Consider the following 23,761-nt stretch of genomic DNA (forward strand, 5'->3'; position numbering starts at 1 on the left):
AACAAAGCATGCAATTGTTCGAAACTTCAAAGAAAATTCATAGTTTTCAATGTGTTTGCATAGACTTAAAATTAGCAAGGTTGAGAGTTTCACCAAATGCAGAATAAGAGAGGCTTGGGTCCTTCTTAGCTCTGCCTCTCATAAACTCTGTGACCACAGGAAAACATCAACATCTGTAAATTGTGGGACTGATATGTATCTTATAGCAGCATTGCTCTGAGAATTTAATGAAGGGCAGAAGGTAACATATCTAGCATAAAAAAGTAGCTCAATAGATAAAAGAAAAATTTCCTTTTCCTTTTACCACCTGCTTTCCTAAGAAATCTTTCCAAGATCCTCTGACCCAAAGTTCCTGACTCCCCAGTGCTCCAAATTCTATTTCGTCTCTTTTCTTTCCTCCTCTTCAGTTCCACACTTGCTTAATTGTCTATATGCCATACATTGGTGGTTGGATAGCTGCTTTTCATTGATTCCATTTACTGGTACTTCCTATGTGGCAGGTACAGTTATGACTAACCCTGGGGACCAACCATCGACCAGGGACAATATGATAAGCTTGTTTATAGTTGACAAAATGAAGCTCAGAGAGATGAAATACATTTGTCTATGGGTTTGTTTGTTTGTTTGTTTAAAGGTGAACTCCAGAACAAGGAATTCCAAGCCAGCAGGACTTCAAAAGTTATGCTTTCAGTTTTTCGCATGCCAAACATCCAAGGCTAAATCTGTACACATTTGTGCCTCTTTCTGTGGACTAAGAGCTCTTGAAAAACAAAGTTCTTGTTTGCTAAAGGTAAGAAGATAATGCAAGGATTGGGTAGTCACCCGTTCTAAGCCATTCATTGACAACACATATTTTTGGTTGTACAGATACACAAAAGAGATACAAGACATTGTTCTTGCCATCAAGAGGCCCCAAAGCAGAAACATAAATAGGCTATCTGCATAGAAAGCAATATGATACAGTTTATTTTATTTTCTCAGGGAGAAGCATCAACATAAGTACCACAGGATGCCAGACCTGTGGGAGGAGACCATAAAGAGCTGGAATGAGCAGTGCTGGAGCAGGAACTGCAGGCCCAGAGAGATTAAAAAGAAACTCAAAGCAAGATTCTGTGGGCCTGTGTGGATGGGGGTTAATGGGGACAGGCACCAGAGAAAACACAGAATGTAGGAGGTGTCAAAGGTGCATGTGACACCCAAGTGGCTTTGCTAACTCACTCTAAAAGTCTACCTTCCTACTATGGCTGGTAGAAAGGAGCCCCACTTTAAGTAGGGAGAGGCATTCAGTGAGAGAATGGAGAAAATCCAGATGGTGACTGGAGCAAACAATAAATTCTTTTGGCAGCCTTGAGTTTTCTCAGGCAGGCAATTTAATGGAACTAAGGTCATCCTAGGGATGTGACCTTGGGCTGTTAGAAACTATATTAGTGTTTGTTCAAATCATTATAAAGCCAAAGTTGAGATCCAGTTGAGAAGAGGGCTCTGAGGAGCCTGACTGGAGTTTGGTTGAGGGGAGGAGAGTCTTGGTCAGGGGCAGCCCTAGCCCAGCCAGCTGGTCTGATGTTGACCGAGTTCTCTATGTGGAAGAGCAGTAGATTGGATAGATAATGAGGGGTAGAAAAACAGGCTGGTCATTTGGAACTGTCTCTTATGTGTAGGGTAAGAAACAGTCCCAGTTTGCCAGAAAAGGGAGGCATCCAGTACTAGAATGGAGATAATCCAGGCAAAGAGGAGCCATCCGAGTATCACCTTATTTGGCAACAATGGGAGCCTGCTAAGGTTACTGAGCAAGAAGGGTGGTGCCAGGTAATTCCTCCAGCTGCAAAGCATTAGAGATTCCAAGCCTGGCCAGCCATTTGGCAGGTCAGATCGTGTGGCATGCCCCTTGCCCTGGCACTGCTTCTGGGCACCATAGGCAATGTTTCAAAGTCTCTGAACTGAGCTGGAACTGCCTCTTTTGCTTTGGAAACCCCAAACTCACAACACTGTGCTTTGTGAATTGTCAGAGAAAGTAAAACCCACTTGCTGCTTGTGAATTCAGGGTTCTCCAGAGGAACAGAACCAATAGAATGTATATCTTATTATAAGAGGAAATTCGTTATGTTGGCTTACCCAGGTAGAGGCTGAATGGCCCCACAGGGGTTGTCTGCAGGCTAGAGAGCTGGGAAAACCAGTAGCTGCTCAATCCAAAAAGCTAGAGCCTCAGAGTAAGAGGGATCAATGATGCAGCCCTACTCTGAGGCTGAAGATCTGCAAGCTCCCTGGAGAGTCACTGGTGCAAGTCTGTGTTCAAAGGCTGAAGACTCTGGACTCTGATGTCACTGGGCGACCACAAGAATAATTTGGCTTGTGCACTTAGCGAGCTTCCCCCTTCTTCAGCTTTTGTTCCAGCTGAGACCCTCACCCACTGGCAGGTGCTGCCCAAATACCCTCACAGACACACCCAAAAGTGTGCTTTACCAATTTTGGAGGCATCTCTCAATGCAGTCCAGTTGACAAATATGATTAACCATCATAGTGCTAGAGTTATATTTAAAGAATATTCAAGAACTTTTCTTTCAGAAGCAGAAGGAAGGCATTGGAATTCTATCTCCACCAATATCTGGTCTTGTGACCCTGTGCGTGGTACCTAAACTCTTAAAACTTGGTCTCCTCATCTGTAAAATAGATATTAAAATGCCACCTCACTTGCAGGGTAACTGGGAGAATTAAATGAGATTATTCACGAAAGGTCCTTATTAGGTCCTTATATTGAGCATTCAGTAAGTAACAGCTATTGTTATAATTGTGGTGGTTGTTTCCATGTTAAGCATGAAAAAGAAGCAAGATTTTATCCACAGTGTTTAAAGGTCAGCATTCTAAAACATTTCTACTGGGTTAGATTTTCAGGTGAAATAAACATAAGGAATCTGTCACATAAATAGAAGTTGACCCTGGTTCTTTTAAACTTATGTAATGGCCACTCAGAGCCTTCTGGGAAAACAAAGTGGACCACTGAAAAATACTTGTATTGACCCTGGGTGCTACCCATCAGTGGGAGAGACCTAACCCCTGATTTTATTTTCTGTGTTAGGGGAAGGCCAAAAGAAGGAGAATAAAACCAATTAACAAAAGCATAATCGATTTCAGAAATCCATGAACATAGAGCATCATTCTTATTCCTTTCAAGAAAAGCTTTATCAGCATCGAGTGTGGTTAACACTGAGCTAAAACATTTATTTATTAATGTTAAAAATATGCTCTTTCTCCGAAGTCTCAGGCATGAAGTATAATCAAATCAGTCTGTAAAATATTGACTCTGGATTATTGCTGCAGTACTGAGCAAAATCTAAATGAGCAGCACAGCAAGGCACCTGCCAAGGTCCCCCACTGTCTAAGGAGGCCTCTAAAAGGCAGCAGCATGAACACAGTTTCCAGACCCTTAAAATCCGGACCACATGGTCCAGCACTATGCTGACCACACAGAGTGCCTCCCACAACCCCAGGCACCAGCTTCCACCCAGAACACCCACCTCCCCAAGTCATAATCAACACATGCCGGGTTTACTTCTTGGAAGTCTTGACCTCTGTAAAGCCTCAACTTTCTCAGCTGTAAAATGGAGAACATAATACTTACCCCCCTCTCTAGGACTGTTCTGAAGATTAAAGCACAAGCACAATCCTCAGTTCAGTGCCTTCTCTTTCCTCTGAATCCTCTAGTCTAGTTGTGAGGATTTACCAAGTCAATGTTTCTACAGGTTTACAGCCATGATTGGCACACACATGCTGTGTGGATTAACCATCTCTGGCCTTAGAGAACTTACCCTGTCATTAGGTGGGGGGACCTACACCTGTGGAGCTGAACTCCCGAAGGCTGACTCCAAGACCACCAGCCCTACAGTACACATTGCTAAATCATGCTCCTTCTTAGAACGTCATGGTGCTGGTTTAGCAATTGTGTCTCACTCCACAGGTATAGGTTCCCCCCACCTAATGACAGGGTAAGTTCTCTAAGGCCAGAGATGGTTAATCCACACAGCATGTGTGTGCCAATCATGGCTGTAAACCTGTAGAAACATTGACTTGGTAAGTCCTCACAAAAATAGTGTGAGGTTTTTCCTATTAGGATGAAGAAACTATTGCACAGAGGTTTAAGGAAAGAATTACCAAAAAAAAAAAAAACCTGAGGTTTGTCCTATTCATGGATGAAGAAACTAATGCACAGAAAGATCTGATAACTTGCCAAGGTGACAACTGTACTGAGAGCTGAACTCCTGAAGACTGACTCCAAGACCACCATCCCCCCTGAGGTTTTGACTTCTGTACTCCAATACCTACAGCATGAAGGGCCCTCCCCAAAGACTTCAGCAGACAAACAGCCTCATCAAGAAGTATTACTTTGCAGGTGGGGAAATGGAAACATTATGAGGTGTACCCAGAACATCTCCTGGGTTAGAAAGACAACTAGGATGAAGATTAGAGCCCAAAATAACTGATCCTTAGTAACTTCCTCTTTCTGCTATGGCTTTTTTTGTGTGTGGGGGGGGATTGAACCCAGGGGTGCTTTATATTTTTTTTATTTTGAGACAGGACTTCATTAGAAGTGTGGTCTTCACCTGATCAAGGTGGTTCTTCCTTCAAAAGGACATCAGGATTGTGAGTTCAAAGCCAGCCTCAGCAACTTGATGAAAAAAAAAGAGGACAGATGAGCAAACCTCTGTCTGTGATCCCACACCTGGATCAGGTGAAGACCACACTTCTCTCCCCCCAGGTCCCCACCCCACCCTCCATGTCCCATATAGGGTCCTCACACTTAGGGTCAGCAACAACTCTTCACTGGGTTTCACTCACTATCAGGGATGCTCAGGATTGGGCAAGTACAAGAAAGCCAGTCGACCCTGGGCACACAGGTCATGGCATAGCAGGTAAGCAAGGCAGAGGTCAGTGCAGAGGCCTGTGAGCTGCTGCTTGAGTCGGCCTTAGTCCACTTCAAGTAATCCCAAATAAATGCAATTTTCTAAACCAAGTCTTTATTCTAAAATGCTGCAAATTTTTCTTCCAGATAACCATTTCTACATCTTTTCACAATCTGGAAACCTGCTTTCTAAAAACTCAATCGAGAGCGCAGTTCCGACCCACAGCCTGGCACCCTTTGGCGAGCGCTGTTTGTTTAGGGCTCGGTGAGTCCAATCAGGAGCGCAGGCTGCAGTTTTCCGGCAGAGCAGTAAGAGGCGCCTCCTCTCTCCTTTTTATTCACCAGCAGCGCCGCGCAGACCCCGGACTCGTGCTCTCTCACCGGCGCCCTCGGCCTCTCTCCGAGCCCGGGAGCACCCTCTGCCGCGGCCGTTCTCCATGCTCAGCGCTCGCCCTAGGAGCTAAAAGCTAGCTAGAAGCAGCGCCAGATCGTGGATGGCCTTGACTGACGGCGGCTGGTGTCTGCCGAAGCGCTTTGGAGCCGCGGACGCGGGCGACTCCGGGGCCTTTCAATCGCGGGACCTCTCCACGCCGCCTTCCCCCATCTCTTCCTCGTCCTCGTCCTCCCGCTCCCGGGGCGGGGATCGTGGCCCCGGCGGCGCCAGCAACTGCAGGACGCCACAACTCGACACACAGGCGGTGGCGGGACCTCCGGCCCGCTCGTTGCTGCTCAGCCCCTACGCCTCGCACCCTTTCGGGGCTCCCCACGGACCTTCGGCTCCCGGGGTCGCGGGCCCCGGGAGTGCCTTGTCGAGCTGGGAGGACCTGTTGCTCTTCACTGACCTCGACCAGGCCGCAACCGCCAGCAAGTTGCTGTGGTCCAGCCGTGGCGCCAAGCTGAGCCCCTTTACACCCGAGCAGCCCGAGGAGATGTACCAGACCCTCGCCGCCCTCTCCAGCCAGGGACCGGCCGCTTACGATGGCGCGCCCGGGGGCTTCGTACATTCTGCAGCAGCTGCAGCTGCAGCCGCGGCGGCAACCAGTTCCCCAGTCTACGTGCCCACCACCCGCGTGGGTTCCATGCTGCCAGGCCTGCCGTACCTGCAAGGGGAGGGCAGCGGGCCCTCCAACCACGCGGGTAGCGCGGGGGCGCACCCTGGCTGGCCCCAGGCCTCAGCCGACAGTCCCCCATAAGGCAGCGGAGGCGGCGCGGCCGGCGGTGGGGCCGGGGGCCCTGGCAGCGCCGGCTCCGCCTCCGCGCATGCCTCTGCGCGCTTCCCCTACTCGCCAAGCCCTCCCATGGCCAATGGCGCAGCGCGGGAGCCTGGGGGCTACACTGCAGCGGGCAGCGGGGGCGCGGGCAGCGTGAGCGGCGACGGCGGGGGCAGCCTGGCAGCCATGGGCGGCCGGGAGCACCAGTACAGCTCGCTGACGGCGGCACGGCCGCTGAACTGGACGTACCACCATCACCACCACCACCATCCGAGTCCTTACTCGCCCTACATGGGAGCGCCATTGACGCCTGCCTGGCCGGCTAGACCCTTTGAGACTCCGGTGCTGCACAGCCTGCAGAGCCGCGCGGGAGCTCCGCTCCCGGTGCCTCGGGGCCCCAGTAGAGACCTGCTGGAGGACCTGCCCGATAGCCGCGAGTGTGTGAACTGCGGCTCCATCCAGACGCCGCTGTGGCGGCGGGACGGCACCGGCCACTACCTGTGCAACGCCTGCGGCCTCTACAGCAAGATGAACGGCCTCAGCCGGCCCCTCAGAAGCTCGTGCCTTCATCACGGCGGTTGGGGCTGTCCTGTGCCAACTGTCACACCACAACCACCACCTTATGGCGCAGAAATGCTGAGGGTGAACCTGTGTGCAACGCTTGTGGACTCTACATGAAACTCCACGGGGTGCCTCAACCACTTGCTATGAAAAATGAGGGGATTCAAACCAGGAAACGAAAACCTAAAAACATAAATAAGTCAAAGACTTGCTCTGGTAATAGTAATACTTCTGTTCCCATGATTCCAACTTCCACCTCTTCTAACTCAGACGATTGCAGCAAAAATACTTCCCCTCCAACACAACCAACAGCCTCAGGGGCGGGTGCCCCAGTGATGTCTGGTGCAGGAGAGGGCACCAACCCTGAGAACAGCGAGCTCAAATATTCAGGTCAAGATGGGCTCTACATAGGCGTCAGTCTGGCCTCGCCGGCCGAAGTCACATCCTCAGTGCGACAGGATTCCTGGTGTGCTCTGGCCCTGGCCTGAGCCCCTCCTGCCAAGAGGCAGGGAGGGCTCCACCGAAGTCCTTGCATCTCTTATGTCTGATTTTTGTCCAGCAGCCCAGATGGTGGCAACGATGCAGACAGAACATTCCTCCAATGTGTGATTTCTGTGCCTTTGTTTTGAAAGAGATATATTTCCCATGAAGCTTGCTAAAAGAATAGAAGATGCGACTCTTCCGGGGAAGGGCTGGTGCAGCAGGAATATGGACTGCTTCATCTAGCCAGGGCCACCTCCAGCCAGCCTTTCTTTGGGTCAAATCCTGCATAGCTTGCAAAAACTGAGACTTGGGCCAGGGCCTTGCCTGCTAAGGAAGATGGACAGAGTCTTGAAAACAAGGTTTTACGTGCATTGCCCCAAATGTGTTTCTTCTAATCGATTTTGGTTATTCCAGAATTTATTCATACCCGTTCCACATGCAGATTTCACAAATGTTCATGGAAAAGATCATTGGAGGCCATTTGGTACACATCCTGGAGGCTGAGTGGGTTCCTGGAACTCTTTGTCAAAATTCCTCAATTTGCAAGACTGCATAGTAAACTCTAATGTACACTGTGACTGACATTTCTCGAAGTTCATCTTGTGTGACTGATCTGAGGTCAGTTGGAATTTGTAAACAGGGTAGCAAACAAGATATTTTTCTTCCATGTATACAATAATTTTTTTAAAAAGTGCAATTTGCGTTGCAGCAATCAGTGTTAAATCATTTGCATAAGATTTAACAGCATTTTTATAATGAATGTAAACATTTTAACTTAATGGTACTTAAAATAATTTAAAAGAAAAATGTTAACTTAGACATTCTTATGCTTCTTGTACATCCACATCCCATTTCTATATTCCCAATAGAAAAACTATTTCAAGAACAAATCTTCTCTCAGGAAAATTTGCCTTTCTCCATTTGTTAAGAATTTTTATACAAGAACACCAACATACACCCTTTCTTTTACTGTGGAATACGTGCTGGAAAAAATTGCAACAAAACTTTACTACCTAACAAATAGCATTTGTAAATATTCTAGGCATCTGTAAACACTCTGATGAAGTCTGTATAGTGTGACTAACCCACAGGTTGGTTTACATTAATTTTTTTTTAAAAATGGGATGTCATATTGAAAACTATTTCACCAGAGTTTTTTAAAAAAATAAAAGGGTATTGTTTTTGTCCTGTAAAAAATAAAATAAAAATAAAAAAAAAAACTCAATCGAATAATTCCATAGGTATAGCCCTTTGCATTCTATGGATGCATTATTTGAGCCTCCAGGCAAATTTTGGTACTGTATGGACCTTGCTACCATCTCAGGAGCCTATTTTTCCAGGGTCAAATATCAGCTTCAAAACATGATAGCTGTGAGCACTGCACACATTCTTCAACCCTTCTGTGCCTCAGTTTCCTTGTATTTAACAGAGGGAAATCACAGGACCTATTTTAAAAGCTTATTTCAATGATAAATGAATTTATGTGTGTATACACATATATATGTATAAATATGCACATAAGCACAAACACATATTTGTATGATACTAAACATTTTATGCACACACACATACACACATTACAATATGTAGAGTTATGGATTGGCGTGTTCTCAAAAAATTCTTATGTTAATTTCCTAACCCAATACCTCAGAATGTGACCCTATTTGGAGACACAGTCTCTTTAGAGGTAATCAAGGTAAAATGAGATAATTAGCATGGGCTCTACTTCACTGACTGCTGTCCTTAAGAAGATATTTGAACCCAAATATGTTCAGAGGGAAGACAAATTGGAGACACAGAAAGAAGATACCCTCTCTAAGAAGATGAGAGAGGAGAGAGACCTGAAACAAATCCTTCTTCTATGGCCCTCAAAATATAAAGGGCCTGTTGTTGACTTCTTCATGTCAGACTTCCTGCCTCCAGAACTTCCTGCCTCCAGAACTTCCTGCCTCCAGAACTTCCTGCCTCCAGAACTTCCTGCCTCCAGAACTGTGAGAAAATAAATGTTTGCTGTTTAAGTCACTAAATTTATGGTACCTCTTACATGTTATAGTAGTCACAGATGATTGATAGATAGATGGATAGATAGATAGGAAAACCACTCAAGAAAGTACATGGCACATTTTAAGTAGTAGTACTTGAATGTTTACTAGTAATAATAGTAAATATGTTATTAACCAGAAAGTGTATAGTTTTACATTATCCTTTGAAAACAAAATTCCAGACCTGTGAATACATAATCAATCATATCAGAGGCAATACATAGCTACAGCAGCCGACACGTTCATCAAACATGGAGCTGATCTGGCTCATCTCTTCAGACCCAGATCCAACCATGAAAGTTGCCCAATGAGGGGTAACAATGTGGAGTCTCTCTATAGCTTGTAAGTCCATAATGCTTTTTTTCTGACTCTTTTAAGTCAAACATGAACCAATGTCACCACTGATTTAACTTTGAAACAAATATTTCCTACTGTTTCTCATAGCTTTCAAATGAGTTTAATGCAAACGTATGCTGTTTTATCAAGGCAAGTCAACACAACAAAGTTACATTTACAGCTTCTTTCTGAGAGATTTGCCTGAGTGTTGTGCAATCAAATTACAGTGCAGAAGTTTGAGGCCTGAGGCTGATGGAAGATTACAATTGCCATTCATAACCCCTTGCTCCACATTTTCATATTCACTCATATAGTCTTGTTTTCCCTCATTGACTATTTAATATAAGTAAATTATAAATAAAAACTATTGAAACAATATAGATTCTACACTAGTATAGGATCCTGATTCTTATCTGTGCCATTAGTCAGAGAAATGCAGACTGTGTTCAAAAAAAAAAAAGAAGAGGTTTGTGTTAATTGTATTGTCAACTTTTCTGGGCCATAAGGTACCCAGATATTTAGTTAAATATTCTCTGGGTGTGGCTGTGAGAGGATTAGAGATGAGATTAACATCTATGGCTCTTTCTTGGGAAAAACCTTGCTAATACAGGGTCTGTTCTGCATCTGGTTGGTATTCTCTATACCAAGCTATTTCAGAGACACCACTCTTTGAATTCTTTTTCAAAGAAATTTTGCTTCCCCTAAGCTGCATTGCTATGTTCCCTCCTTTTTGGTTACCTAGAATGTCTCCCTCTTGTCACAATGCCCAGAAGATTCAAACACAAGGTTTTGCTCAATCACAGTGACAGTGCTGACCCTTTTATCAGGCATTTATTCTTTCTCTTTATTCTCACATGCTGCATTATAGATTATCAAACTGGTTTACTAATCTCATTGCAAATATACCAAATTCCTTCTGGAAAAGTGAGAGTACAGTCAGTTGACTAATTTGGGTTAACCTCCAAATTTCATCTGCACCTACCTTCACAGAATAACAACCCAGTTATTTTCCATGAAACTAGTGGACAACATTTGGCTCATCTCCTTCTGCCCTCTTTTCCATTCCACCCACAGGTAGTTCCTTGTAGTATAAGTAATATAAAAAAACATGACTTAAAATGTCACACCACTGATGTTTCTGAAGTACCCTCATGTTCCTTAAAATTATTTTTAACTTTAGACTCAACAGGCAGATGTGTTGGCTTATCTCCTCCTGCCCAGGTTCCTGAAAGACAAAACATAGCAATTACTGTTAAAGGAAAGAATTACAAAAATCATGCATCTTTAATGAAAGACACAGGAATAGAAATATTATTATCTAGCTCAAATCATTCTCAGCTTGAGCCTCTTGTGAGCCTGTCCTGCCAGTAATTCTGGATGCAGTGGAGTGAGCCTTGGGACAGGGAGTCGGGATCCTGAACCCTAGTTCCAACCCTGCATTCAAGTTGCTAGATGATCCTGGGAAATTCTTTGTGGGTCTCCTTGGAAAATTTAGGAATATGGAAAGCATTATAATTAAGGTCGGTTAGCATAATGGTTAGGGGGTGGTACTGGGCCAGCCAAGGTGACCTTGGATAAATTACTTAACTTTATGCTTCATTTTCCTTACCTGTGACATACAATCACAGACTTCCCTCAAAGACTTCTTGTGGGATTTCACCAAACTCATAAAGTACTCAGAATAGTTGCCCAGCCCAGAGTAAAGCCCTCGATACACATAAGCTATTGCAATAATCTCTAAAGGGCCTTACAACATTAAAACCATTCAGCTCTATGACTCCAATGCCTCCCCTCAAAATTTTTAGTATTCTTGGATTTTACTTTTGTAATAGAAAATGAATAAAGAAATACAATATTGAATTTGAAAAGCCATCTTTATCTCTGTTTATGGATGTAATAATTGTCTGAAAGAACATATATTTCTCCAGTATCAAAAACAGATAAAATAGCCCATTGGTATCAAGGAATCCATTTCACATGGTAAAAACTTTTAAGAAATGGTAAACAGATAGGGAAAAAAAATATGTTTTATCTTTCAAGAGAAGGAAGTAGCATTCACTGAGCACCCAGTATATGCTGGGGCTCTACAATTTTGTGTCATTAAACCTTTCTCTGATATCACTGTGGAGCAGATCACCATTTCTATTCTATAGATGAGAAAGCTGAGGCTCAAGGAGGCTCATGACAGTTGCAAAGTCACATGGCTCTGCAAAAAAGGACTCAGATTCCATCCAGGGCCTGAGCACAAAGCCTATGCTAACTCCACACCACAGGGCAGCTCAGGCCACAGGGACTCTTAGTCAGGACCAAAGTGTCAAACGAGAAGTTGTGTTTTCGTTAAGAAAGTTATTATTTGAATGTATGAGTAGAATTTGCTCTTTAAAATAATCCTTATGTAAGCTTTGCGATGAAATGAAAAATAAAGTGTTCTGCAAAATACAGTCTCTCTTCTCAGTTCCCTAATACCAGTTACTGGACAGAAGGAATAGTTGTCAAAGACTGGATGGAGTGGAACAGAATTTGAATCTGATGATGTGGGTTTTAGTCCCAGTTTTGATGCCCACTACCAGGATACACACACTATCTCACATCTGAATAAAGATAACTGCTGGAGGGACCTCATACCTAATGATAGGGGTGAAGAAGGAGGAAGACTCCAACGTCTGCAATGCTACTGCTAATTATTCGTTCTCATGTTAATGAAGTGTCTCTAAAGTGTCTTACAGACACACGGTGACAAGAATATACTTTAAGTGTTCTCAACAAATATAAGTGTTTTTTTTGTTTTAAATAATATAGTATCTTACAAAATCAAATACTCGGGCTCAATCAGAAACAGCATTCTTTCCTAACTCCTTTCAACACCAAACATAACTGGGAATTCACGTCTTGCTCCCTGATTTGGACCCATGATTCCCAAAGACCCAAGAATTGACCACAGGTATTTGTCTCATAGCAAGGTACTAAGTCCAACACCCACTACCTACTCCTTTCTTTTTTTGTATCTCCTGCTTCTGGCTCAGGGTGTACACAGAGTAGAGTAGAAACTCAGTAAATGGTTGTTGAATGACTGAATGAATCTCTGAATTCCTTTTATTTGTACCTGGGCACAAAGCAAGCTACATAATTTATGGGACCCAGTGCAGCATGCAAATTTGGAGCCCCTTGTTCCAAAGCCAGTGTGGGGGGGGAGGAGAAATCATGGTAAAGTACTAAAATATAAAGCTTTTTCCTGTGTTCTATGATCTCTCTCTTTACCTGTCAGTACCTTTTGTTATTTAATGTCATTATAAGTAAAGAAAAATTATCAGTGAAATTTTTTTATTGTTCCTCTTTATATTGTAGATTGCTGGTGAGACTATAATGGTCACAGGCCTGTGAAATCAGACTAGCCTGGGTACAGTCCTAACAAAGTAAAGAATAATGACATAATTCAAGTGTCTCCTGGTATGAACTTGCATAACAGTAGCAAGCAAAGTCAAGGAAATATGCCTATGATAGACAGAGGGCATTGTAGAATAGTGTTTTTCCATTTGTAATAACACCAAGAAAACCTTTCATTTAACTAATTGCAAATCCAATTTATTCCCATGGAGATGAAGTCCTTTGATAGTACATAAAATGTTCAAGCAAGTAAGTTTCTATCTTCTTTGAGAAAAAAAAGGAGAGAGAACAGAGAAAATATGCTATTGATATAAAGAATTATGGATGGAGAAAATTGCTGGGTTTTATTTACTCATATTCCATTCTACCTTCATGCCTGCAAGAGGCTGGCGAGATATTATAACATAATTATGGACTCCCCTAGCAGCTTGAGTATCAATGGTTCCTATTGTTCCAAGCCTTTTGCAAGCCTATGAGCTCCAAGATTGCATCACACACACAAAAAGAGCAGGAGCTAATTGCAATGCATATTTATACTTCCACAGTTCCCACCATTACACACATAATTCCCTGTGGGTTCTAATTAGCTCAGTCAGGCTGGGGGAGTGAAAATGCAAGCAATTTAAAATAAATACGGGTTTTGCTACCACCACAAAATTTGGCAAAATGTTAGCCTTACAACTACAACTTATAACTATAGTTTATCTCTCATTTCTGAATAAAAAGTGGATAGCTCTTTTGTTGTGCTTAGGTTTAATCAGGGATAATAGCTTCTTAAATAACACCAGCCTTAGTGGTTTGAATTTTGGTGTTTTCCTGGAATTAGAGGGGGAAAAAATTCATTTTGAATATAATTTTTCTTAGGCTCCTAAGTGATAGCTCTGAAGATAATATCCAATAACTCCTGCCTGCTCTCTTTCCTCTCCTGTTTTATAATCTACATGACCTAGAAGTCTTACCTTTTAATCCTGTGCAAACTATAAAGAACGGTGCTTAGGAAAAAGATTCTCCTGAAGTGTCGAACTCTGGAAAAATAAGCTTAATTACTGCAGGCGCCAATTAGTGCTTTAAAGTTCAGGGAAATAATCTCTTTTTTTAAAGTGAAAGCACCTACAACTTCTTTTAATGTAAACAAGAGCATTGTCAGTCTCTCCTGTTGCCCATCACCTCATTATTAATTCATCTGGCTTCAGAATCTCAGTTCTAATCAGGGAGCTGGCTCCTGCAGCTGCACTTACAATCAGCTCAATGGCAAAACGGCCGCATGCAATCACCCTGCTCCAATCTAAGATGACTCCTAATGAAGGAATCATTTGGAAGGCAGCAAGTCTCCTAAGACCCAGTTTGCAGCGTCTAATGGCTGGGGCTCAAAGGCTCAGATCAACTTTCCTCCCCTGAGATGTACAGTCTTGATCCTGGGGGAGGGCAAGGAAAGCAAAGAGAAGGGAGACCCATGAGATGTCCAGAGTGGATCTCAGGACCCCCACCTAGAGCAGAAGCCAAGCCTGGCCACCAGTGGACTATATGCTGACCACAGAAACTAATAGTCGCCACCACCATCCATGTATACTACTTATTAGTAGCAAACATTTAAATATTGGAAGCATTTACATAAAACTTCAGGGGCTAGTCTCTCAAAAAGTATTCATATGCTTTGTAATGAGGAGGCTGCATTCTGACACATTAAAAAAAAATGGTGAGTTCTGAGCAAAACTGACCATCTTTGGCTGGCTCTTTTTTTTTTTTTTTCACGTACCCAGATACTGTAATCCAAAACCCAGGATTCTCCAAGCTTCTCCAGGTGATAGTTAGCCTACTCTAAAATGCCAGAGAGGTAAATAACTCCAAAAAGAGTGAAAAGTAAATGAAACAGAAAGTTGCCTCATTCCATTTTACATCTAGAAACCTAATTGAAGAAAGGCTTAGGCATCATCATTTCCTCAGATAATATGTACTCACCGGGCACAACCATGTGCCTGGTACAGTTTGAGAACATGACAAGACAAAAAGCAACAAGACCAGACCCCTGCCCTTGCCAGGCTCCTTTTCTCTTGTGAGTCAAGCAGTAATCAACTAATAAATAAATAAATATTACATCTAGTAAGCCATAAGTGCTGAGAGAACGAATATACACACCAAACTCTACATGAAAATTGAACCAGTCAAGGAAACCAACGTACTGTTTACAGTAGCCAGTGCAGGAAATCAGACTTCTATCTGTATCAACCAGTCCGGGAAGACAAAGAACAAGCCATGTACCAATCAACCCAAAGTGACTAGTACTTGATTAGTAACTGACAGCCTACTTAATTAAAAAAAAATTTTTTTAGATGTTGATGGACTTTTACTTTACTCATTTATTTATACATGGTGCTGAGGATCGAATCCAGTGCCTCACACATGCTAGGCAAGCGGTCTACCACTGAGCCACAGCTCCAGCCCCCAGCCTTCTAAATTTTGGTTCTCATATCCAACTTAGGGATAAGCAGAGAAAAAAAATCAAACATGCACCCCCAACCAATCACAAAGAATGCCCCCACTTCTAGTGTGAGCCCAACTTCATCTTCCCCAGGACAACAGGTTCCAGTCAGTACACACCGGTAGCCTTCCTTTATTCCCTTGCCTCTGCCTGCTTTTGAGTCTCTGCCAAACCCAAGTGATGGTGGCTGCTTGCTTTGCTTTAGCAAGCTCTGAATAAGCAGCTTTGCTTGTTCTCATTTGGGTAGTCTTCATTTATTTCCATAGAGATTTAAAACAACATCAAGCAGAGTAAAAGGAGAGAGTGGTAGATGGATGGGAAGATGGGGAAGACGGTAACGTCAGAGCCAAGTCCTGAGAAAAAGGGGAGGGAGGGAACTGTATAACTTGCAGTGGAAAAGCATTTCAAGCAGAAGGAACAGCAACACAATGGCCAGTACAGAAAAAGAGCCAGCAGTGTGGTCCAGAATCAGCAAGCAGAATAAAGGAGGAAATGAGTTCTGGAAGAAGGGATCAGAGGAGCAGGCACAGGCCACATGCCAGGTTGCACAGGCTTTGCAGGCAACAGAAAGACTCTCAATCTCCTTCTCAGTGTTTTTTTGTTTTTTGTTTTTTTACAAAGGCACTATAAATTCTGACTCCACACTTGCCTGGCTGTGTGGAGAATAGACGGCAAATAGAATCAGGAACAAAGCAGGAGGTGCAATGGATCCGCATGAGACATCATGACAACCAGAGCCAGATGAAGCAATGAGGGTGGAAAGAGGTGGCCAAATCTTGAATTCAAGTATTGGACTTACAATGTGTTGAATGTTGAGATCAAAAAATAGGTAAGGAATCATATAACCCAGTCATACCACTCCTCAGGATTTATCCTAAATAATTAAAGGCAGCATCCTACGGTGATACATCATACATGTTTATAGCAGCACAATTCACCATAGCCAACTATGGAGCCAACCTAGGTGTCCATCAACAGATGAACGAATAAAGCAAACGTATATAAGCACGATAGACTTTTATTCGTCCATAAAGAAAACTGAAATTCATGTCATTTGCAGGAAAATGGATGGAATTGGAGACGATCAAGTTAAGTGAAATAAATCAAACTCAGAAGGTCAAGGGTCATATGTTTTCTCTCCTATGTGGAAGCTAGAGAGGCAAAGGGAAAAGAAAGGTTGAGTGGTAGAGAGATCTCATAAAAATCAAAAGGATATCAGTAAAACTGAAGAAAGGGACCAGAGGGTAAGAAGAGTGGAGGGAGGAAGAAGTGTTAGTGAGAGATATTGGCCAAATTATATTGTTATATTATGTGCATGTACAATGTGTAACAACAAATCCTACTACAATGTACCACTATAATGCACCAATAAAAGTTGTGGAGAAAAAATAAATAAAAGGATAAAAAGAAAGGTGAGGAATCAAAGATGACTCCTCTTCCTCTTTCCAGTCAATAATATTAACCCCTTCATACCTGTCACTCCCCATTTATTTATTTAACAGTTTGTTTGTTTTGTTGCTAGGGATTGAACACATAGGTGCTTAGCCGCTGAACCACAACCCCAGCCCTTTTTACTTTTTTTATTTTGAGACAAGGTCTCGCTAAATTGGTTAGGGTCTCAGTTGCTGAGGCTGGCCTTGAACTTGAGATCCTTCTGCCTTAGCCTCCAAAATCGCATAACAAGCATGCACCACTGCACCCAGAACCACCAGCCTTTTTTGAAGTCTCCTGCCCAGAAACACAAGTAGGTATAAAGTAATGCAGCTAAGAGTGGATGAGGACAAACTTGTGGGGAATTTCTGAGGAACAGTAATGGTCAAGCCAAGGTGGTCTTTGTGCAGAAGTACTAAGGATCCTTATCTAAAATGTACCACCCCCTACACCAATTCAGGAAACTTCCAGCCTCTCAGACCACCTGTATTCACACAGCTCAAAGCATTTCCTTGTTTCTCTATCAACATTACCGTCTTTTCCTGATTATACTAGTGCCTATGGTCAAAGCTGTCAGTGTCCATATCCTCCAATCCCTTCCCCATGCCTGGGCAAGCCAGCCTGACATCCAGATATTTTCCAGACTATAGGGACCCCTACCAGTCTCCCTTCTTTCTCTTCCCCAAAACTCACAGCAGCTCTGGAGCAAAGTCTGGCAGATGTGGGTGTAAATACCCCAGCTTTCTTGCCCCCAATCAGGATAGTTCTGAACTGTGCATTTTGCACCATTTTGCAAGGTGCATTTTGATTATTAATTGACAGCCTACTTAATTAACTTAATCCTACCACCTCTTCACTAAGCAGCACCCTTTCTCCTCTGAGTCAATAGTTCATCACTGAATTCCCAACTCAGGATCAACTTCTAGAGGATCCAAATTCAGGTAATCTATAATAGATTTTTTTTTTATTTTTTAATTTGTTCTTTTTTAGTTATACATGACAGTAGAATGCATTTTGACATATTATACATATATAGAATACAACTTTCCATTCTTCTGGTTATACATAATATGGAATTACATTGGTCATGTATTCATATATGAACAAAGGGAAGTAATGTCCAATTCATTCTGCTATCTTTCCTATTCCCTTTCCCACTCCCTTCCTTTCATTCCACTTTGTCTAATCCAAAGTACTTCCATCATTCACCACCACCACCTATTGTTGTGTGTTACCCCCAGCCCCACTGCATATCAGCAAGAACATTCAGCCTTTGGTTTGGGGGGATCGGCTTTTTTCACTTAGCATGATAGTCTCCAGTTCCACCCATTTACCAGCAAAGGCCATAATCTCATTTCTCTTTATGGCTCAGTATTATTCCATTGTGTAGATATGCCACATTTTCTTTATCCATTCATCTGTTGAAGGGTACCTGGTTTGGTTCCCTAATTTTATTATTGTGAAATGAAGTGTTATAAACATTGATGTGGCTATGCCACTGTAGTTTACTGATTTTAAGTCCTTTGGGTATATACTGAGGAGTGGGATAGCTGGGTCAAATGGTGGCTCTCTCTATTCCAAGTTTTCAAAGGAATTTCCATACTGCTTTCCAGAGTGCTTGCACCATTGCAGTCCGACTAGCAATGTATGAGTGTGCCTTTTTCCCCACATCCTCACCATCATTTATTGTTGCTTGTATTCTTGATAATTGCCATTCTGTACATATTCAATTTGGCCAGTTTTCTTTCTGAATATTTTCTATATGAGGTTGATTGAAACCATGAATGCAGAAACCACAGAAACAGAGAGCAACTGACCCTGATATTTAGACATCAAGTTGCAACACAATTGTAGTTTTTTACCTACACCCTGCCAAAAGGTGGAGGCTCTTCCCATTCCCTTTTTTAACCAATTCTGTCAGGTTTATCATTCAAAAGTGAGACTTTTTAAGCAGTATATAAATTGCTGAATGGTGCCCCAACACCACACCCAAAAAAGATAGTTCTACTATGATAAGCCCTAGAATTTGTGAATGTTACCTTATTTGGAAAAAAAAAAACATCTTTTGAAGATGTAATTAAAGATCTTTTTTTAATTTTATTTAATTAAAGATCTTGAGCTGAAGACATTATCCTGAATTATTCCTGTCAACTTTAAATATTACCATAAGTGTCCTTAGAAGAGAGAGGCAGAGGGAGATGAAATGCACAGAGACAGTAATGTGAAGATGAGCAGAGAGAAGCAGCCACAAGCCAAGGAACCCAAATAGTCACCAGAAACTGGAAGAAGCAAGGAATGAAGTCTCCACTAGAGACTCTTGGAGGATGCACATACCTGGCCTACAGACTTGGTCTCCAGGACTATAAAAGGATAAATTTCTGGTGTTTACAGTTAAGTGTGTGGCAGCTTGTTCCAGAAGCCACAGAAAACTAACACATAACGGAAGCTTTCTAGTGAAATTTTACTTTTAGGTAAACTGATCAAAGGAGAACTGTTGTGGGCCAAGGGGCAAGGGGAACACTAGCTCCTACTTCACGTCATCTTCCCCTGAGCCCTGTCCCCTGGCCCGTCTCTCTTTGGTTTGGAACACTGAAAGTGCATGGCCATCCACCTCAGAGGACCAAGTGGCTATACGGAAGAGCTGAAAACCATTCTTCTCAAATATTCATCATAGTCATTCATCACATACATCTGGTTTTTCTCTCTTCTTTCTTCTCTATTTAACCTTTTCAGTCAGTTTTCTGTTATTGTGACTAAATACCTGAGAAAATCAACGAGAAAGGAGGCAAAATTTATTTTGGCTACAGTTTCAGTCCTTGGTCATTTGGCTCCATACTTTTGGACGTGTGGTGAGGCAGAACATCATGGCAGGGGCCCATGGTGGAAAAAATCTTCACTGCATGGTGGTTGGAAAATAAACAAAAAAGGGGGGGGGCATCCCAATATCCACTTCAAGGGCGTGCTCCCAGTGACTTGACTTCCTCCCACTATGTCCCACCTTCTAAAGGTTCCACCACCGCTCAACAGCACCACAGGTTGGTGACCAAGCCTTTTACACGTGAGGATTTGGGGGATGTTTCAGATCCAAGCCTGACATCAGCTCTTTTCTTAGATGTGTGTCTTTTGGAAAGCAGGTGTACAGGTTGCACAGCTGTGTTTCAGCCTCTGAGCCATACCTTTGGAACAGTCCTCCATAATCCCAGTGGCACAGGAGGCTGAGGCAGGAGGCTCACAAGTACAAAGCCAGTCTCAGCAACTTAGCAAGACTCTGAGCACCTTAGGGAGACTCTGTCTCAAAATGAAAAATAAAAAGTTCCAGGGATGTGGCTCAGTGGTTAAGCACCCCTGAGTTCAATCCCTGGTAGCAAAAAAAAAAAATGTAGAGGACTAATCAATTGCCTTATGAAAACTCAGTGAGTGGGACACATAGGACAAGGACTAGCTTAAGAACAGAAGAACCTCTGATTCAGACACTGTTTTAATTGACTCCTGCTGTCAACAGTCCTCTCCCCAGAGCCCTCTCAGGATTCACGTACAATCTAGGATTATGTTGGGGTGGAAGGAAGAGGTAAGAGACTCATGAGGGGGAGAATTAGTCCTTCATATCAAACAACTAACTTTAAATGCAGGTTGTGTTGCCATTAGGTCATAATTCTAAGACTGCCTACACATTCTTCCCAGCATTTTCATTGTTCAGTTGTAAATGGCATTGACACAGCAGCCACCCAAGCAGCCTCTCTCAGTTGACTAAACACAGAGGTGCCTCACCTTTCACAAGCTTGCCTTCCAACTGTCGGTATGTTCACACATTATATATTATTGCTCGAAGCCTCTTTGAATATGCTAGAATCTGATTTTCCTCCAACACCCAAGGAATGATCAATGTAAGCTATCACATAGTGGTGTCACCTGAGGGCTCATTGTCCTGTTTCAGTCCAGCAAATCTGTGCAGTCATTTGGAAGTTTATTGTATCTTGTCCTTGTGTTCTATAAAAATGAGTAGGAAAGAGAAAAATGAAAGTGCTGATGCGAGGGATAAGACATATAGGTCATATAAACTTAATACAATTGAAACAAAGATGAAAATCACTAGGCAGCCTGAAGACAGAGAATCTTTCACCTTAATCAGATTCTCATTGGACTTAGACAGGTCAATTGTGTGTTCAATTAATTGTAAAGAAAAAGAACACAATTAAAGAACATGTACCAAATGTTGGCAATAAATCATAAATGACTGAACTGAGGTGTAATTAGGGATCTTATAACTTTGTACCACTCGAAGAATGGAACTCCTACCTTCTTTATATCAAATAAGTCTATTTCTGGCTTTCCCACACTCAACTCTTTTACCAATTTTTGAGAATGGATTGCATGTAAAAGGAAAGAATTACCTGTACTTATGAAAAAAGGGCAAAAAATGCTGAATCTAAACTGATATCAACATAATATCAGTAACTGAAAGGAATTTATTTCTACTCTAAAGGAAGTAGCACTGGATAGAGAAACAGTAACCATGAGTTTCTCTAAAACAGAGAGCTCCTGCACATGAGATGCAATGACAAAGACCTGGAAAATATCAACCCATGGCCAAGGTTATTTGTGACTGTAAAGATCTGGAAACTCAAATGTTTTCGACAGAGGACTGGTTAAATAGCCTATGATACGCATAGAGAACCACACAGACATACCGCAGAATCAAGATCTCCATGAATGACTATGAAGTGACTTCTAGAATATATTGCCAAGGTAAATAACAGTAAGCAATGTCATATAGAGTTTCTTGTCTTTTAAAAGAGAAATATAGGAATGAGTATACACCCAGTTATCTTATTTTTCTAAGAAATGCAAATGTTAACTAATGGTTGCCTACAGAGGGTGGTGATAACAGAATGAAGAAAAGGAACTTCTTTAAAATACACTTTTATACATAATTTTGATTTTTGAAGAATGTATGCATTTTACCGATTTAAAGATGAAATCAAAAATAAACCTTAACGTTCCATAGAAAATATGAGGTTCTGTTTCTTGGGAGGAGCACTGGATGTCAGACAGATGAGTTCTACCCACCATCCCCTATGTTGATTTGGACAGCTGTGGCAGAGTGGAAGTCTCCCTCTCTCAACATGAGAAGCCATGAGCACCAATCCTGCTGCCATCACTCATGAGCCTACGTAAATCATTCAGTCTCTCTCTCCTTTTCTGTCAAATGGACGTAATGTTTACATCATATGGAGAACAAGTAGATAATCTGCAAATAAAAATAACCCTTAAAAATCAAGCACAATCGGAAACTAAAGAACTTAATTGCACATAAAAATGTGAACCACACAGAGAATATTGGTGTCCAAAATTTCTTTGAATTCAATCAAATTTATTATTATTATTACTCTTTAGGATTAAATAGATGGACCCTAGCTTAAGATGGTTTAACTTAAAATTTTCTGACTTATGTTGGTGGCAAAATAATATGTAAAACTGTACTTTGAAGTTGAAATTTTGATCTTTTATCCAAACCATTCTGTGAATTTTGAATTTTGATCCTTTCTCAGGTTAGCAATGTGTCATAGGATACTCTCTTATACTACATGGACTGGGGCAGCCATGAATCCCAGCCAACCATGTGATCACCAAGGGAAACAATTGATATTCTACAGTGGACTGAGTTGATAATCCAGGTGTTCAGTAGATTAAGTATACTAAAAGCATTTTCAACTTAAAATATTTTAAATTTATGATGGTTTCATTGGGACGCTGTTTTAGTCAGTCTTTTTTGTTGTTGTGACTGAAAGACCTGACAAGAACAATTTTAGAAGAGGAAAAAAGTTTATTTAGGGGATCATGGTTTCAGGAGTCTCAGTCCACAGACAGCAGGCTCCATTCCTGGGGGCTTGAGGTGAGGCAGAACATTATGGCAGAAGAGTATCCGTGGAGCAAAGCAGCTCAAATGATGATCAGAAAGCAGAGAGAGGGACTCCACTCACCAAATACAAAATTTATATGCCCAAAGTTATGCCACCAATGCCCCACCTCCTCCAGCCACACCCTACCCACCTTCAGTTACCTCTCAGTTAATTCCCTTCAGGGGATTAATTCACTGGTGGGTTAAGGCTCTCATAACCCAATCATTTCTCCTCTAAACCTTCTTGAATTGTCTCACACATGAATTTTTGCAGACACCGCACATCTAAACCATAATAGATGTTGACTCCCTCATAAATAAAGGAATATCCATTCTGAAGGTAAAGAAGGACAAAGAAATCTTAAACTTGCTCAGTTGATTTACCATTAACAATTCATATAAGAATTATAGATTTTAAAACTATTTTACAATTACCATTTTGAAGAGGGATTTTTTTCTGAAAGAGAGAGAGAGAATTTTTAATATTTATTTTTTAGTTTTCGGTGGACACAACATCTTTATTTATTTACTTTTTATGTGGTGCTGAGGATCGAACCCAGCGCCCTGCGCATGCCAGGCGAGCACGCTACCGCTTGAGCCACATCCCCAGCCCAAGAGGGATGTTTTTAACCAAGAATTTTATACTCACCCAACTTATTTATCCAATGTAAAGGAAAAACCTAATTCTACATATTCTCCTATAGAAAAAGAAATCACTTAACAACATACTCCTCCAAAAAATCAAAAAAAAAAAAAAGATTCATATTTAAGAACTCAAAGGTGAATCAGTTGTGGTACAAAATGATTTCTGTTACTCAGTTGGCCCTCAAACTGAGGCTTTTGGTGTTCATGTGCTCAGATGGACTTCACACCCCAGGATTCCACACTGGCCCTGCAGTGTTCCCCTCTGCGGCTTTTCCAATCTTACCTGTACCCCAAAACATCCATTCATGAATTCTCTTCTTTATCCCAGAGTTCAAATAAAAGCTCTTGCCATGTTTGACAACCATTTAAAATAACCTATATTATTCTATTCCAGCA

At 42.2% G+C, this 23,761-nt stretch overlaps 1 pseudogene; it reads left to right on the forward strand.

The window, feature by feature from the left end:
* Window positions 1-5,388: 5,388 nt before the first annotated feature.
* On the forward strand, window positions 5,389-7,356 carry LOC143390263 (transcription factor GATA-6 pseudogene; annotated as a pseudogene).
* Window positions 7,357-23,761: the final 16,405 nt, after the last annotated feature.

Source organism: Callospermophilus lateralis, unplaced genomic scaffold (assembly GCF_048772815.1).
Source record: "Callospermophilus lateralis isolate mCalLat2 unplaced genomic scaffold, mCalLat2.hap1 Scaffold_52, whole genome shotgun sequence".
In the NCBI taxonomy this organism is placed as follows: Eukaryota; Metazoa; Chordata; class Mammalia; order Rodentia; family Sciuridae; genus Callospermophilus; species Callospermophilus lateralis.